Below are 16,848 nucleotides of genomic sequence, written 5' to 3' on the forward strand. Positions count from 1 at the left end.
AGTTCAAGAGTTGGACACTTAACCAACTGAGCCATCCAGGTGCTCCTCAAGGCAGATTTTTTAAAAAAAGATTTTATTTATTTATTTGACAGACAGAGATCACAAGTAGGCAGAGAGGCAGGCAGAGAGGCGGGGGAAGCAAGCTCCCTGCTGAGCAGAGAACCCAATGCAGGGCTCACTCCTAGGACCCCAGCTGAAGGCAGAGACTTTAACCCACTGAGCCACCCAGGCACCCTTCAAGGCAGATTTTTTTAAAATTCCAATTTTATTGATGTGGAAACTGAACCACCCAGCATCATGCAATAGGCTAAGATTGGCATCATGACCTACTTAGCCCTGAAGTCTGTGCCCTTTCTCCTAGCACCCAGGGAGCAAAATCTCTTGAGTGGTTATAGCCTTGACTGGAGAATACTGGAGAAAAAGTTGGGAATATGGTTGAAAGGTCAAGTTAGTGTCATTTTGGAAAGGCCAAAACCCAGACTGAGGAGTTCAGCTTCAACCCTAGAGGACATGGGGTCACTGAAAGTTGTACATGGAAGCAGCAGTTAGCCTGATACATAGTAAGGGCTCTGTGGCTTTAGAGAAGGCTCAACCATTGATTCAGTCAACATTTACTGGAGGGTGTCTGAAACCAGTCTCCTGAGTAGGTCAGAGGATCAGAGTTTTGGAGTTGTTTATCAGGACTCCTGCCTTTGACTAGAGGAGAGATGCCCCAGCTGGGTGTTTCAGAAGCTACTGGAAACTCTAAGCACTGTGTCAGATATATTCCATAAGTTTTGGTATGTTATAATTTCATTTTAATTCATCCCAAATTATTTTCTAATTTCCAATGTGATTTCTTCTTTGACCTATTATTAGGGTTATTTAAGAGTTTGATTTGAATTTCCACATATCTGTGAATCCCCCCGAATTTCCTTCTGTTATTGATTTCTAGTTTCATTCCATTAGGATTGGAGAACCTACTTATGATTTCAATTCCTTCATATTTATTGAGGCAACAAGTTAATATGTTATGACTTAACATACAATCTATCCTGAAGAATATTGTTTGAGCATTTGAGACAAATGTGTATTCTGCTTTTGTTGAATGTGAAGCATTCTATAGTTGTCTGTTAGTTCTAGTTAGTCTATAGTGTTTGAGACTATTTCCTGTTTGGTTTGTTTGTCTAATTGTTTTATCCATTGAAAGTAGGGTTTTAAAAACTCCAATTACTGTTGTTGTATTGTCTATTTTTCCCTTCAGTTCTGTCCATGTTTGCTTAACGTTTTGGGGGGCTCTGCTGCTAGGCTTCTCTGTGTTAATGACTTTTATATATTCTTGATAGAATGACCATTTTGTAATTAGAAAATGTTCTTTGTCTTGTAACAATTTTTGTTTTAAAATGTACTTTTTTGAAATAATTTATTTATTTAACAGAGAGAGGGAGAGAGAGAGAGAGATCACAAGTAGGCAGAGAGGCAGGCAGAGAGAGAGAGAGGGGGAAGCAGGCTCCTCGCTAAGCAGAGAGCCCGATGTGGGGCTTGATCCCAGGACCCTGGGATCATGACCTGAGCCGAAGGAAGCGGCTTTAAACCACTGAGCCACCTGGGTGCCCCTAAAATGTACTTTTATAATATTACTATGGGTACTCCAGTTCTCATTTGGTTACTCTGTATATGGTATATCATTTTCTATCTTTTTGTTTTCAATCTATTTGAGTCTTGAAGTATAAATCTGAAGTGTGTCTTTGTAGATAGCATATAGTGGGATCATTTTTTTTTTACTCATTCAGCCAGTAGCTGCACCTTAATTGGTGTGTTTAATCCATTTACATTTTATGTTATTCAGGTATTCTATATTCTTCCATTTTTCTATTGTTTTATTAATTCTCAAGAGAGAAGTTGAAATATTGGACTATAATTATGGATTATTTATTCTCTTTGTAGTTCTGTTTTTGCTTTGTGTATTCTGAAGCTCTGTTATTGATGTGTAAACAGTTAGGATTGCTATATTCTCTTGATGGATTAGCTATTTTATCATTTTTTAATGATCTTCTTTATTCATATTTTTTATTCTGAGACCTGCTTTATTTTATAGTAACATAGTGATTCTGGCTTTTTTTTTTTTTTTTTTTTTGGATTAGTGTTAGCATGGTGTATCTTTTTCCATTCTTTCACTTTTAATCTATTTGTGTCTTTAAAGTGAGGCATATTAAAAATTTTGTATATTTGAGGGGCGCCTGAGTGGCACAGTGATTTAAGCCTCTGCCTCCGGCTCAGGTCATGATTTCAGGGTCCTGGGATGGAGCCCCGCATTGGGCTCTCTGCTCAGCAGGGAACCTGCTTCCCCTTCTCTCTCTGCCTGCCTCTCTGCCTACTTGTGACCTCTTTCTCTCTGTCAAATAAATAAATAAAATATTTTAAAAAACTTTTTGTATATTTGAGCAAAAATCAATTCAAATAGGGCAGTGCCAAACCAGAAGTGATTAGGAGCACTCCACTGTCAGGGGCTAGTGGAAAGACTTTCATAGAGAACAGGTGGAAGCAAAGCAAGGAAATTATTCAAGTAGCTATAGCCTAAGTGGTTGCATTCTTTGAGAAAAGCTAGCTGGCTGTTTGTGATTGGTTGTACTTAGGTTTCAGTTTCCTAACCTTGAGGCATTATAGGCATAGGTTTTGGTTTGCTTGGCTAAGCTACTAAGGCATTAAAACCACCTCAGTCTGATCTTGTTCAGTTAATCTAAAAATACTTAAAGTGGGTTTCTTAAAGCAGGCCACAAGGGTGGTCTTTTTTTTTTAATATCCATTTGACAATCTCTCGTTTTTAATTGAGGTGTTCGGACCATATAATAGGTTATGTTTATATCTACCATCTTGGCAATTATTTTCTATTTTTCCTGTCTGTTCTTGGTTTCATTTCTCCTCTTTCTCTACCGACTCCTGGATTAATTGCATTTTTAAAATTCCATTTCATCTCATTTGTTGGCTTATTTATTATAACTCTGCATGTTATTTTAGTGTTTGCTTTAGAGTTTACAGGATATAACTTTAAGGTGTCACAGTGTACCTTCAAATCACTCAATAACATGTCACACCTTACACCAGTATACTTCAATTTCCTCCCTCTTGGCATCACTTCTATTGTTGTCATACATTTTAATTCTGTTTATTATACATTCTACAACATATTGTTATTATTTTTTACTTAAGCAGCAGTTATCTTTTTAGAGATATAAATAATGCACCTACTCATGTGATGATGATTTCTTGCAGTTTTCATTCCTCTGTGTAGATCCTTGGCTTCTTGTTGCTATAGTTACACACTTCCAACTCCTCAAGTGTTACCTGTGTTTAAGGTATGGATTTGTTTGCCCAAATGTTTTCCTCAGTGTCTTCTCCACCTGCAGTTTAGGTCTTCCCTGGTGTCTGTCAGACAGTCTCTCAGCCCACTGTTGCTCATTGGCCAATGCTTATCAGTTGGCCTGGGGCTGAGGGTGAGTGCTCAGTTCTCACCGAGACTCAGTCAAGCAGGCATTATGTCCCCAGGTCTTGGAGTGAGAGATTATGTGTGGTCTTCCAAGTACCTCCTCCCCCAGCAGCTCTGGGCCTGACACATATTCCTGCCTCTCCCACAAGATCAGATTTGGTTTTTATTCTGCTGTCTTTCCTGAGCTGCTGTTGGATTTGCCAGCCCCCTAAAGTGTGTTTATTGCCCCTTCTCTGGCACTGAGTTCTGCTTTTGTTCTGTAGGAAAGATAGGGCAAGAGGATCTGAGCATAGTTTCATGCCTTTCCTGCAGCAACTGATATTCCTCTCTCCTGGTCTGTGACAAGAAGGTTGCTTTCTTAGGACTTCTGCTAATCATTTTTATGAGTGTGTAGTGAGGCTCTTGCAGAAAAATCTATAAGTGGATGCAAATTTCCATGATACCTGTGGCCCCCAGGGTTTCTATTTTCTATTGCCAACTCATAGTAGGTCTTTGCTTCAGGTAAACAAGTGCTGGAGTCCCACCTCCCTTTGAAGGTGTCTTTTCTTAGATTTCAGGTTACATGGTCGCCCTATGAGCTGAGCTCTGTCATGGGTCAAAGAAAAGTGAATTTGCATATTTTCCAGGGTTTTTTTGATCTTATAAGTATGAGGATGGTGCTCTTTCTAGTTTCCTACATCTCAGGCAGAAGACATTATTTTAAACAACTGCATAGAGTTCAGTTGTATGCCAATACAATACTTTATTAACCAGCTTTTTATTATGTAATATACTTATCTATTGTTGTTTAGCAAACGACCCTAAAACTTAGCAGTTTAAAACAACATCTATTATCTCATGGTCTTCTAGTAATGACTTCCAGAGCAGCTTAGCTAGGTTCTTCTGGCTCTGGGTCTCTCATGAAGTTTTAGACAAGGCATCAGCTGGAGCTAAAGCTATCTAAAGGCTTGAGGAGGGCTGGAGACCTATTCCAAGGAGGCTCATTCCCATGGCTATTGGCAGGAGGCTTCAGCTCCTGCTCCATGGGTCTCTCCATAGAACTGCTTCACTGTCCTCTCAATATGGTAGCTTGCTTCTTCCACAGGGAGTAATCCAAGACAGAGAATGAGGAAGAAGCCAAAATGCTTTTTATAACCCAGTCTTAGAAGTCAGTTACCATCACTTATATCACATTCTCTTTATTAGGGCCACAAATACAGCCCACACTCAAAGGGAAGATAATTTGACTCTACTCTTTGAAGACGGAAGTATCAATTTGGGGATAAATTTTAACACTATCACAGATAGGTTGTTCCCCATCTCACATTACTTGTTATCCTATTAAAAGTAATATATATATATTTTTAAGTGTGGAATAGAGATTTGTTTATTTTTTTTTAATAAATATATATTTTTATCCCCAGGGGTACAGGTCTGCGAATCGCCAGGTTTACACACTTCACAGCACTCACCATAGCACATACCCTCCCCAATGTCCATAACCCCACCCCCCACTCCCAACCCCCCTCCCCCCATCAAACCTCAGTTTGTTTTGTGAGATTAAGAGTCACTTATGGTTTGTCTCCCTCCCAATCCCATCTTGTTTCATTTACTCTTCTCCTACCCCCTCAACCCCCCATGTTGCATCTCCTCTCCCTCATATCAGGGAGATCATATGATAGTTGTCTTTCTCCGATTGACTTATTTCGCTAAGCATGATACCCTCTAGTTCCATCCACGTCGTCGCAAATGGCAAGATTTCATTTCTTTTGATGGCTGCATAGTATTCCATTGTGTATATATACCACATCTTCTTTATCCATTCGTCTGTTGATGGACATCTAGGTTCTTTCCATAGTTTGGCTATTGTAGACATTGCTGCTATAAACATTCGGGTGCACGTGCCCCTTCGGATCACTATGTTTGTATCTTTAGGGTAAATACCCAGCAGTGCAATTGCTGGGTCATAGGGTAGTTCTATTTTCAACATTTTGAGGAACCTCCATGCTGTTTTCCAGAGTGGTTGCACCAGCTTGCATTGCCACCAACAGTGTAGGAGGGTTCCCCTTTCTCCGCATCATCGCCAGCATCTGTCATTTCCTGACTTGTTAATTTTAGCCATTCTGACTGGTGTGAGGTGATATCTCATGGTGGTTTTGATTTGTATTTCCCTGATGCCGAGTGATATAGAGCACTTTTTCATGTGTCTGTTGGCCATCTGGATGTCTTCTTTGCAGAAATGTCTGTTCATGTCCTCTGCCCATTTCTTGATTGGATTATTTGTTCTTTGGGTGTTGAGTTTGCTAAGTTCTTTATAGATTTTGGACACTAGCCCTTTATCTGATATGTCATTTGCAAATATCTTCTCCCATTCTGTCAGTTGTCTTTTGGTTTTGTTCACTGTTTCCTTTGCTGTGCAAAAGCTTTTGATCTTGATAAAATCCCAATAGTTCATTTTTGCCCTTGCTTCCCTTGCCTTTGGTGATGTTCCTAGGAAGATGTTGCTGCGGCTGAGGTCGAAGAGGTTGCTGCCTGTGTTCTCCTCGAGGATTTTGATGGATTCCTTTCTCATATTGAGGTCCTTCATCCATTTTGAGTCTATTTTCACGTGTGGTGTACGGAAATGATCCAATTTCATTTTTCTGCATGTGGCTGTCCAATTTCCCCAACACCATTTATTGAAGAGGCTGTCATTTTTCCATTGGATATTCTTTCCTGCTTTGTCGAAGATTAGTTGACCATAGAGTTGAGGGTCCATTTCTGGGCTCTCTATTCTGTTCCATTGATCTATGTGTCTGTTTTTGTGCCAGTACCATGCTGTCTTGATGATGACAGCTTCGTAATAGAGCTTGAAGTCCGGAATTGTGATGCCACCAACTTTGGCTTTCTTTTTCAATATTCCTTTGGCTATTCGAGGTCTTTTCTGGTTCCATATAAATTTTAGGATTATTTGTTCCATTTCTTTGAAAAAAATGGATGGTACTTTGATAGGAATTGCATTAAATGTGTAGATTGCTTTAGGTAGCATAGACATTTTCACAATATTTATTCTTCCAATCCAGGAGCATGGAACATTTTTCCATTTCTTTGTGTCTTCCTCAATTTCTTTCATGAGTACTTTATAGTTTTCTGAGTATAGATTCTTAGTCTCTTTGGTTAGGTTTATTCCTAGGTATCTTATAGTTTTGGGTGCAATTGTAAATGGGATGGACTCCTTAATTTCTCTTTCTTCTGTCTTGTTGTTGGTGTAGAGAAATGCAACTGATTTCTGTGCATTGATTTTATATCCTGACACTTTACTGAATTCCTGTACAAGTTCTAGCAGTTTTGGAGTGGGGTCTTTCGGGTTTTCCACATATAGTATCATATCATCTGCGAAGAGTGATAGTTTGACTTCTTCTTTGCCGATTTGGATGCCTTTAATTTCCTTTTGTTGTCTGATTGCTGAGGTTAGGACTTCTAGTACTATGTTGAATAGCAGTGGTGATAACAGACATCCCTGCCGTGTTCCTGACCTTAGCGGAAAAGCTTTCAGTTTTTCTCCATTGAGAATGATATTTGCGGTGGGTTTTTCATAGATGGCTTTGATAATATTGAGGTATGTGCCCTCTATCCCTACACTTTGAAGAGTTTTGATCAGGAAGGGATGCTGTACTTTGTCAAATGCTTTTTCAGCATCTATGGAGAGTATCATACGGTTCTTGTTCTTTCTTTTATTAATGTGTTGTATCACATTGATTGATTTGCGGATGTTGAACCAACCTTGCAGCCCTGGAATAAATCCCACTTGGTCGTGGTGAATAATCCTTTTAATGTACTGTTGAATCCTATTGGCTAGTATTTTGGCGAGAATTTTTGCATCTGTGTTCATCAAGCATATTGGTCTGTAGTTCTCTTTTCGATGGGATCCTAGTCTGGTTTTGGGATCAAGGTGATGCTGGCCTCATAGAATGAGTTTGGAAGTTTTCCTTCTATTTCTATTTTTTGGAACAGTTTCAGGAGAATAGGAATTAGTTCTTCTTTAAATGTTTGGTAGAATTCCCCCGGGAAGCCATCTGGCCCTGGGCTTTTGTTTGTTTGGAGATTTTTGATGACTGTTTCAATCTCCTTACTGGTTATGGGTCTGTTCAGGCTTTCTATTTCTTCCTGGTTCAGTTTTGGTAGTTTATATGTCTCTAGGAATGCATCCATTTCTTCCAGATTGTCAAATTTGTTGGCATAGAGTTGCTCATAGTATGTTCTTATGATTGTCTGTATTTCTTTGGTGTTCGTTGTGATCTCTCCTCTTTCATTCATGATTTTATTTATTTGGGTCCTTTCTCTTTTCTTTTTGATAAGTCTGGCCAGGGGTTTATGAATCTTATTAATTCTTTCAATGAACCAGCTCCTAGTTTCATTGATTTGTTCTATTGTTTTTTTGGTTTCTATTTCATTGATTTCTGCTCTGATCTTTATGATTTCTCTTCTCCTGCTGGGTTTAGGGTTTCTTTCTTGTTCTTTCTCCAGCTCCTTTAGGTGTAGGGTTAGGTTGTGTACCTGAGACCTTTCTTGTTTCTTGAGAAAGGCTTGTACCGCTATATATTTTCCTCTCAGGACTGCCTTTGTTGCGTCCCACAGATTCTGAACCGTTGTGTTTTCATTATCATTTGTTTCCATAAATTTTTTCAATTCTTCTTTAATTTCCTGGTTGACCCGTTCATTCTTTAGAAGGATGCTGTTTAGTCTCCATGTATTTGGGTTCTTTCCAAATTTCCTCTTGTTATTGAGTTCTAGCTTCAGAGCATTGTGGTCTGAAAATATGCAGGGAATGATCCCAATCTTTTGATACCGGTTGAGACCTGATTTAGGACCGAGGATGTGATCTATTCTGGAGAATGTTCCATGTGCACTAGAGAAGAATGTGTATTCTGTTGCTTTGGGATGAAATGTTATGAATATATCTGTGATATCCATCTGGTCCAGTGTGTCATTTAAGGCCTTTATTTCCTTGTTGATCTTTTGCTTGGATGATCTGTCCATTTCAGTGAGGGGAGTGTTAAAGTCCCCTACTATTATTGTATTATTGTCGATGTGTTTCTTTGATTTTGTTATTAATTGGTTTATATAGTTGGCTGCTCCCACGTTAGGGGCATAGATATTTAAAATTGTTAGATCTTCTTGTTGGATAGTTCCTTTGAGTATGATATAGTGTCCTTCCTCATCTCTTATTATAGTCTTTGGCTTAAAATCTAATTGATCTGATATAAGGATTGCCACTCCTGCTTTCTTCTGATGTCCATTAGCATGGTAAATTCTTTTCCACCCCCTCACTTTAAACCTGGAGGTGTCTTCGGGTGTAAGATGAGTTTCTTGTAGGCAACATATAGATGGGTTTTGTTTTTTTATCCATTCCGATACCCTGTGTCTTTTGATTGGGGCATTTAGCCCATTAACATTCAGGGTAAGTACTGAGAGATATGAATTTAGTCCCATTGTATTGCCTGTAAGGTGACTGTTATTGTATATTGTCTCTGTTTCTTTCTGATCTACTACTTTTAGGGTCTCTCTTTGCTTAGAGGACCCCTTTCAATATTTCCTGTAGAGCTGGTTTGGTATTTGCAAATTCTTTCAGTTTTTGTTTGTCCTGGAAGCTTTTAATCTCTCCTTCGATTTTCAATGATAGCCTAGCTGGATATAGTATTCTTGGCTGCATGTTTTTCTCATTTAGTACTCGGAATATATCATGCCAGCTCTTTCTGGCCTGCCAGGTCTCTGTGGATAAGTCTGCTGCCAATCGAATATTTTTACCATTGTACGTTACCGACTTCTTTTCCCGGGCTGCTTTCAGGATCTTTTCTTTGTCACTAAGACTTGTAAATTTTACTATTAGGTGACGGGGTGTGGACCTATTCTTATTGATTTTGAGAGGGGTTCTCTGAACCTCCTGGATTTTGATGCTTGTTCCCTTTGCCATATTGGGGAAATTCTCTCCAATAATTCTCTCCAACATACCTTCTGCTCCCCTCTCTCTTTCCTCTTCTTCTGGAATCCCAATTATTCTAATGTTGTTTCGTCTTATGGTGTCACTTATCTCTCGAATTCTCCCCTCGTGGTCCAGTAGCTGTTTGTCCCTCTTTTGCTCAGCTTCTTTATTCTCTGTCATTTGGTCTTCTATATCGCTAATTCTTTCTTCTGCCTCATTTATCCTAGCAGTGAGAGCCTCCATTTTTGATTGCACCTCATTAATAGCTTTTTTGATTTCAACTTGGTTAGATTTTAGTTCTTTTATTTCTCCAGAAAGGGCTTTTATATCTCCCGAGAGGGTTGCTTTAATATCTTCCATGCCTTTTTCAAGCCCGGCTAGAACCTTGAGAATCGTCATTCTGAACTCTATATCTGACATATTACCAATGTCTGTATTGATTAGGTCCCTAGCCTTTGGTACTGCTTCTTGTTCTTTTTTTTGTGAATTTTTCCGCCTTGTTATTTTGTCCAGATAAGAGTATATGAAGGAGCAAGTAAAATACTAAAAGGGTGGCAACAACCCCAGGAAAATATGCTTTAGCCAAATCAGAAGAGATCCCAAATCGTGAGGGGGGGGAAAGGGGATAAAAAGGGGTTCAGAAAGAAAAAAAAAACTGTTAAAAAAGAAAGCCAATAAAGAAAAAACATAAAAAGGAAAAAAAAATATATATATATATATTAGATAAACTATTTAAAAAACATTAAAAAAGAAAACGGTAAAAGTTAAAAAAAATTTAGCAGAAGAAGAGGAAAAAAAAAATTGAAAAAGAAATTGAAAAAGAAAAAAAAATTAAATTAACTGCAAGGCTAAAGAATCATGGGGAGAAAGCCATGAGTTCCATGCTTTGCTTTCTCCTCCTCTGGAATTCTGCCGCTCTCCTTGGTATTGAAACTGCACTCCTTAGTAGGTGAACTTGGTCCTGGCTGGGTTTCTCGTTGATCTTCTCAGGGTGGGGCCTGGTGTAGTGATTCTCAAGCGTCTTTGCCCCAGGCGGAGTTGCACCGCCCTTACCCGGGGCCGGGCTGAGTAATCCGCTCGGGTTTGCTGGGTTTGCTTTCGGGAGCTTTTGTTCCCTGAGCGCTTTCCGTAGAGTTCTGGAAGACGGGAATGAAGATGGCAGCCTCCCGGTCTCTGGCCCGGATGAGCCGAGAGCCTGGGTCCCCACTCCTCAGTGCCCCCTCAGAGAACAGTGCCCAATTACTCCCGTCACCCTGGCCTCCGGCCGGGCTCCGAGCTGACCAAGCCTGCGACCGGTTCAAGGTAACCCCGAGCTGAGAGTCACTCCTCGGCTCTGTCTCTGTAGCCGGCTTCCCTGTTCTAATACCGGTAAGCTCTGTGACACTCAGACACCCCCGATCCTTCTGTGACCCTGTGGGATCTGAGGCCGCGCTGACCCCGCCTTGGCTTCACCCCAGTTAAGCCTCTGGAGCGATGTCCCTCAGCGGAACAGACTTTTAAAAGTCCTGATTTTGTGCTCCGTTGCTCTGCCACTTGCTGGGAGCCGGCCCCTCCCCCCGCGGTCTATCTTCCCGTCGCTTTGGATTCACTTCTCCGCCAGTCCTACCTTTCAGATAGTGGTTGATTTTCTGTTTCTAGAGTTGCTGTTCTTCTTCTCTTCGATCTCCTGTTGGATTTGTAGGTGTTTGCAATCTTTAGATAAGCTATCTAGCTGATCTCCCGCTGCCTGAAGTAGTCTCAGCTGCTACTTCTCCACCATCTTGACTCCTCCCCTATTAAAAGTAATATTAAGGGGCACCTGGATGACACAGTCCATTGAGGGTCCAACTCTTGATTTCAGCTCAGGTCTGATCTCAGGGTCATGAGATTGAGCCCCACACTGGGCTCTGTGTTCAGCACTGAGTCCGCTTGTGTTTTTTTCTCTCCCCCTCCTTCTGGCCCTCCTCATTGTGTGCTCTAAAATAAATAAAATAAATTTTTTAAAAAAGAGTAATGTTAAAATGAACATCTGTATCCCTTATTCATTTGTATGGATATAACATTAAAATAAATTCCTAGAATTGGAATTGCTAGATCAAATCATATATATATTTTAAAATGTTGAAAGCTATTATAAATTGTCTTCTATTATAAATTAGTAACTTAGTACTAATTTACACTTTTACCATCAGTCTACGAGGGTGCTGGCTTTCTTGTGTCTTCTCCAATACTGAGTTAATTATCAAAGTTTTAAATGTTGGACAGTTTGGTAATGAAAACTGCATATCATTGTTTTGCTTCTTTTCATATATTTGTTGAATTTTTAATTAATTTTCCTGTGTATATTCATGTCCTTTGCCCATTTTTCTATTGTTTTTATTGATTTGTAAATCTCTTTATATATCAAGGAAAATCAGTCTTTTACCATATGTTCTGAAAATGTATGTTTTGAGTTTCTTTCTTTTTTTAAGATTTTATTTTTATTTATTTGACAGAGAGGTCACAAGTAGGCAGAGAGGCAGGCAGAGAGAGGGTGGGGGGAAGCAGGATCCTGCTGAGCAGAGAGCCCGATGCAGGTCTTGATCTCAGGACCCTGAGATCATGACCTGAGCTGAAGGCAGAGGCTTAAACCACTGAGACACTCAGGCGCCCCATTTTAAGTTCCTAACTGTTCCTTTTTTCTATATATGTTTTTGCCTCTTACACAGCCTCTATTGTCCGGATTTTCTTTTGTAGCTTCTGGTTTTCATTTTTGCTGAGAAAGGCTTTACTCTATTCAAAATTATTTTTAAATGTTTTGATTTTCATGATTTCTTTAAGTCATAAATAGATCAATATGAATAATTTTAAGGGTCGAGGTGAAACTTTTCCTTCCCCCCCCACCATATTTGCTATCTAGTGATCCCAGTACCACTTTGACACATAATTCATCTTTTTTGTTTAGAACTAATTTGAAATGCCTTTTTCATGTTTTAAATTCTGAGATGAATTTGAGTCCATTTCAAGATTCTCTACTCTGTTCCTCTTATGTTTATTTCCATAGTATGTATTCTCTGGTACATTAAAATATTATATAAATCTACAATTTTTCTATTTTATAGCCATATTTGAGGGGCTGCTGGGTGGCTCAGATGGTTAAGCATCAGCCTTCAGCTCAGGTCATGATCTCAGGGTCCTGGGATTGAGCCCCACATCAGGCTTCCGGCTGAGCCTAAAGGAGCCTGCTTCTTCTTCCTCTGCCTTTCCCCCTGCTTCTGCTCTCTCTCTCTCAAATGAATAAATAAAATCTTTTTTTTTTAAAGCCATATTTGAAAGTTTATTCATACTTAAAAAATAATACCAGATTACAGATGCAATTGACACACACTTTATAGAGAATTGGTGAAGCTATGTTTTCTATCCTCATCTGACAGTAAACCTGGAACTCTAGAGGCACTTGAAACATGTTGACTGAGCAAGCAAATCTTAATGTAGTAATCCTGGCCTAGGAGTTATAAGACTGGATTCTAGTCCCTGCTTTGCTTCAGGCTCACTGGTGACAGTGACACTTAAGTGTCAAAGCTGTAGTCGAGAGCTAGGTTTCCAACCCCTCTCGTAGCTTGGTGTGGCCATGAAAGAAGGCTTTCACTAAAGAAATATAAGAAAATATACCATGTGACATTTGTAGGCTAGGTCTTAAAATGTTGCAGTCTTCCAAGTTCTTTCTCCTCCCTGCAAGCTCCAAGTTGGGCATCCCTGAGACATGCTTTTGACTACGTAGACAAGGACAAAGTTCTAGAAGATGGTGGAAAAAACAGAACTTGGGACACTCAATGACTGTGTAGAGCAGAGCAGGTTGCATACACAATCCAGGCTGTCTCATGAGACATAACTATTCTTTAATGCACTATATGGATAGATCTCTGCTACAGCAGCTTTCCCCTTACTAATATACAAGGAAAGTTATATTCCACAAAGAAAAGGATTCTGTGGTCAAACACGTCTGGGAAATTATGAGTTTAACAAAAATATACAGACCTCCTTCATGAAAGAGTTCTCAAATCCTTTAATTCACTGAGATGAACAAAATGAGAAATAAAATACGTAGTATTTAAAAAAATATATTTAAACTTTTTTTTTCCAACATGGGATTAACTCATCGAACTCTTACACTCTTCTGCCTATTTTGCAAAATATGCTCTGGGAAATGCTGATTTAGAGGATATCTATCTTGTCTGATTATTTCATAAGGCACGGCTGGCGTTCAGTGTGGACTCAGACAGCTTTCACAGATCCAGGGCTGGTTTCAGCTGGGTCACCTTCCTGTGGGGCTGCAGCATGCCCAGTCCTCAGCAGCATGTTGAAATGAGTCCCTTTAGTGGGCAACAGGCAGCTCTAGCAAGCTATGGATGACTTGAATAACTGGCTGGAAGATTGTATCTGGTTTTGAGTTCTTTTCCATTTACTCAAATAGAAGACGTAAGTTTCTTTATTATTTACCCTTTATTATTATTTCTGTTGTTTCTCTGAAAGGACACCTATAAGCAGAGCAAAAGTGTGGGGGTTAGCCAAAGGAGCCAGAGTGGAAGGTGAGAGTGGGCTACCTCAGAGCACCCGGGGGCATCATCAGCAATGAGGACTGGTCCTGACATGGTTCCTCTGGTTGTCCACTGTGATGCAAGTTTTGGGGAGAGGCTCCTCAGGTGAGGCCCGGGGGTTTGAGCACTTTGCACTCTGCCAGTACCACCAAGTGTGGCTGGTTTCGTAAATTCAGAAAATGACTGATGTCCAAAGGACTGAGAAAGCTTTGGGCTGTTCCTATAGCGGGCACATGGCTAGTCAATGGTCAAGTGCTGAAGAGGATCCAAGTGATGTGTTTTCTGATAATTCTGATAGAATCCAGAGATTCTTCTGTCCAGCTCCGAGTCTTAAATATTCTCTTGGAGAAATGTATATGGTGATTGATAAGATGACCAGAGAGCCAAAGCAGAGAAGTGTGCTGAGAAACATACTCAAGACTGACTGAAAGAATGTGTTCTATAAAAAAGTGTGAAAATATGCCATCATAGGTTGGGAAGGACTCTACTTTCTTTAGACTGGGTAAACCTGTCCAGTGCTCTTCATGCAACAAAGGGCCCTGTGTGCTTTTAAAAATCCCAATCTGTTAATTCACGGGTTTGGGCTTGTTGTAAAGCAGGCTCCCCACTTTGGGAAGGCATCCCCACAAACTTTCAAGGGGTTTTGCTTGCAGTTGTAGGTTATGATTTGTTCACTAAGAGCTCAGTTCCCACCGTGCTGGTCAGCAAAACTCCCCTAGAAGACCCCACAGGGACTCTCCTCTGCTTCTGTCTGCCTCCTCTGCAGCTGGCCTCACTGGCACCTCACAGCTGGCTGGTCTCAACCCTCCTCCTTCCCCACCGATGTTTAAGAAGCAGGAATCAAAAGATAGAGGATGGAGGGACTCACCTCCAAGGGTAAGTGGGGAGGAGTGAATGGACCAAGGATAAAGCCAGAAATGAGCTGAAAAATTCCAGAAATGACAAGTCAGAGAACCTGCTAGGCTGTGACTGGAACGGTAAGACCAGGAAAAGCATTGACTCTTGAGGTTGATTCCTACTCTCTTGCAGATTGGCTGTGTGGACCAAATGAGGTTCTATCTGTCAAGCACCAGGGCCAGCCCTAACCTTAGTGCCTTTCTGAACCCTGTGGCCTAGCGGCCTCTGTCAAAGCATCCTCCCTGCCATGCATCGCTTCTCCATGCCTCTGTGTCTGTGCATGACCAGGATGTTCTTCTCCTTCTCCACCTGGAGAAAATGCCTGCTCCAGGAGACCCGGCCCTGAAGTCAGATCATCCCTGACTACATCAGGAAGTCAGTAGCAGGGTTCCATGCCCACATGTTATTTGTCACACTGTGTTGTGATGATGTTTCCACATCACATGTACAGAGACCTTCTCACTCATCTGCATGCGTTCCTGGTCTTTCCTGATGCCAGTACCTTCCTGAGGACAGGGGTGCTCAGGAAATAGGTACTGAACAAACAAACAAACAAATAAATGTTCTATGGCTAAAATGGAAAACAATGCAAGTAGAAGGAAATAAGATTTCCTGTGGGTTTGGAAACAACTTTATTTTTGTGTTCAAACAATCAATATTGTAGTCTACAAATGTGAAACACACTCCATTGAGAAAGATATTTTGTTGTTAGGAAAGGGGCACAAGAGGATAGCTCCACAACATAACTTCCTGAAAATTTTCAAAGAACACTCTGTTGGACAATTTTGCTGAAGAGCCTCTCCCTGATGGTCTGTCCCTTAGTCTCTGCCCTTTTTTGGCCATGTAGTCAAAGGGCTTCTTTATGAACAAAGTGAGGTACTTATTTTTGTTTTCTTGAATTCTGAAGTGATTTTCTTGAGTCACATGGGAGACAGTCCTCAGATGTTTAAGAAGTTCCCACTCCATTCCAGAAACAAATCAGGGAACCAAAAACTTAGCCAGATCCCACGTCCAGTGAAAAGTTAATCAAATCACGCTAACAATTTCAAAACTAACTAAATCCAAAACTAGCTTTAAAACTAAACGACTCTAAAGGTCAGGGTGCTGGTTATTAGCCGTGATTTCTTAGCTTTCAGCCCACCCTTCTAATCTCTGCTTTGTGGGCTGGGGCCACTCACCTCTTTTGCCAGCTGTTCCCTGTGAAGCCTGGCCAATAGAGCAGACTGACCAGAGGACAGAAGGGGGAAGAGGGACCTCTGTGCACCTGAGTTCCTGTCAGCATCCGCCTAGCAACTGGTCTGCACTCTGAGAGCAATATCTGGTTTCAGTTACCAACCCCCACCTGCCCACCCGCTTCAAAGACACCAGCACCAGTGCTCGCTTCGGCAGCACATATACTAAAATTGGAACGATACAGAGAAGATTAGCATGGCCCCTGCGCAAGGATGACACGCAAAGACACCAGCACCAGCTGGCAGATCCCAGACTAACTTCCAGCTCCTGGGACACCTGTCCTATGGGGCAGCACTTCCTCCTCAGAGGACTAACCCCAGCTTTGCAAGGCCACCTCCAATTTCTTCCTTTTGCTCCCTCAGCCCTTGGGCTGGTAGCAGCCTCTTGCAGTTAACATCTCCATGGTATCACATTATCATTTTTTTCCCTCTTAAACTCTCCAATATCTGGATAACAATTCTTTATACTAAATTCTGTGTTAAAATAACTGATGTCATGTCTCTCTTTTGTTTGGATCCCCTAGACAAAATAATTCTAATATTAAATAATTCTGAAAATAAATCTGAAAATGAAAGAAGTAAAAATACAGAACAGAAAAAAAATTTAAGTGGCAAAGATGTAACTGAAAAGTAATAATTGAGAATAAATAACTGACAATAAATCAAAACTAATATCTCAAAACTCTGAAAATGAAAAATTCAGGAAATATAATGTTCAAAAATGCAACAATTGAAAATAAAATAATTTAAAACCAA

General features: G+C 40.4%; 1 non-coding gene across 1 annotated transcript; it reads left to right on the top strand.

Moving 5' to 3' along the window:
- Positions 1–16,233: 16,233 nt before the first annotated feature.
- Positions 16,234–16,340, top strand: LOC125089685 (U6 spliceosomal RNA). Its single transcript, XR_007124016.1, has one exon. It is a non-coding gene; the product is annotated as a U6 spliceosomal RNA (small nuclear RNA).
- Positions 16,341–16,848: the final 508 nt, after the last annotated feature.

The sequence above is a fragment of the Lutra lutra genome, chromosome 1 (assembly GCF_902655055.1).
Source record: "Lutra lutra chromosome 1, mLutLut1.2, whole genome shotgun sequence".
NCBI classification, from domain to species: Eukaryota; Metazoa; Chordata; class Mammalia; order Carnivora; family Mustelidae; genus Lutra; species Lutra lutra.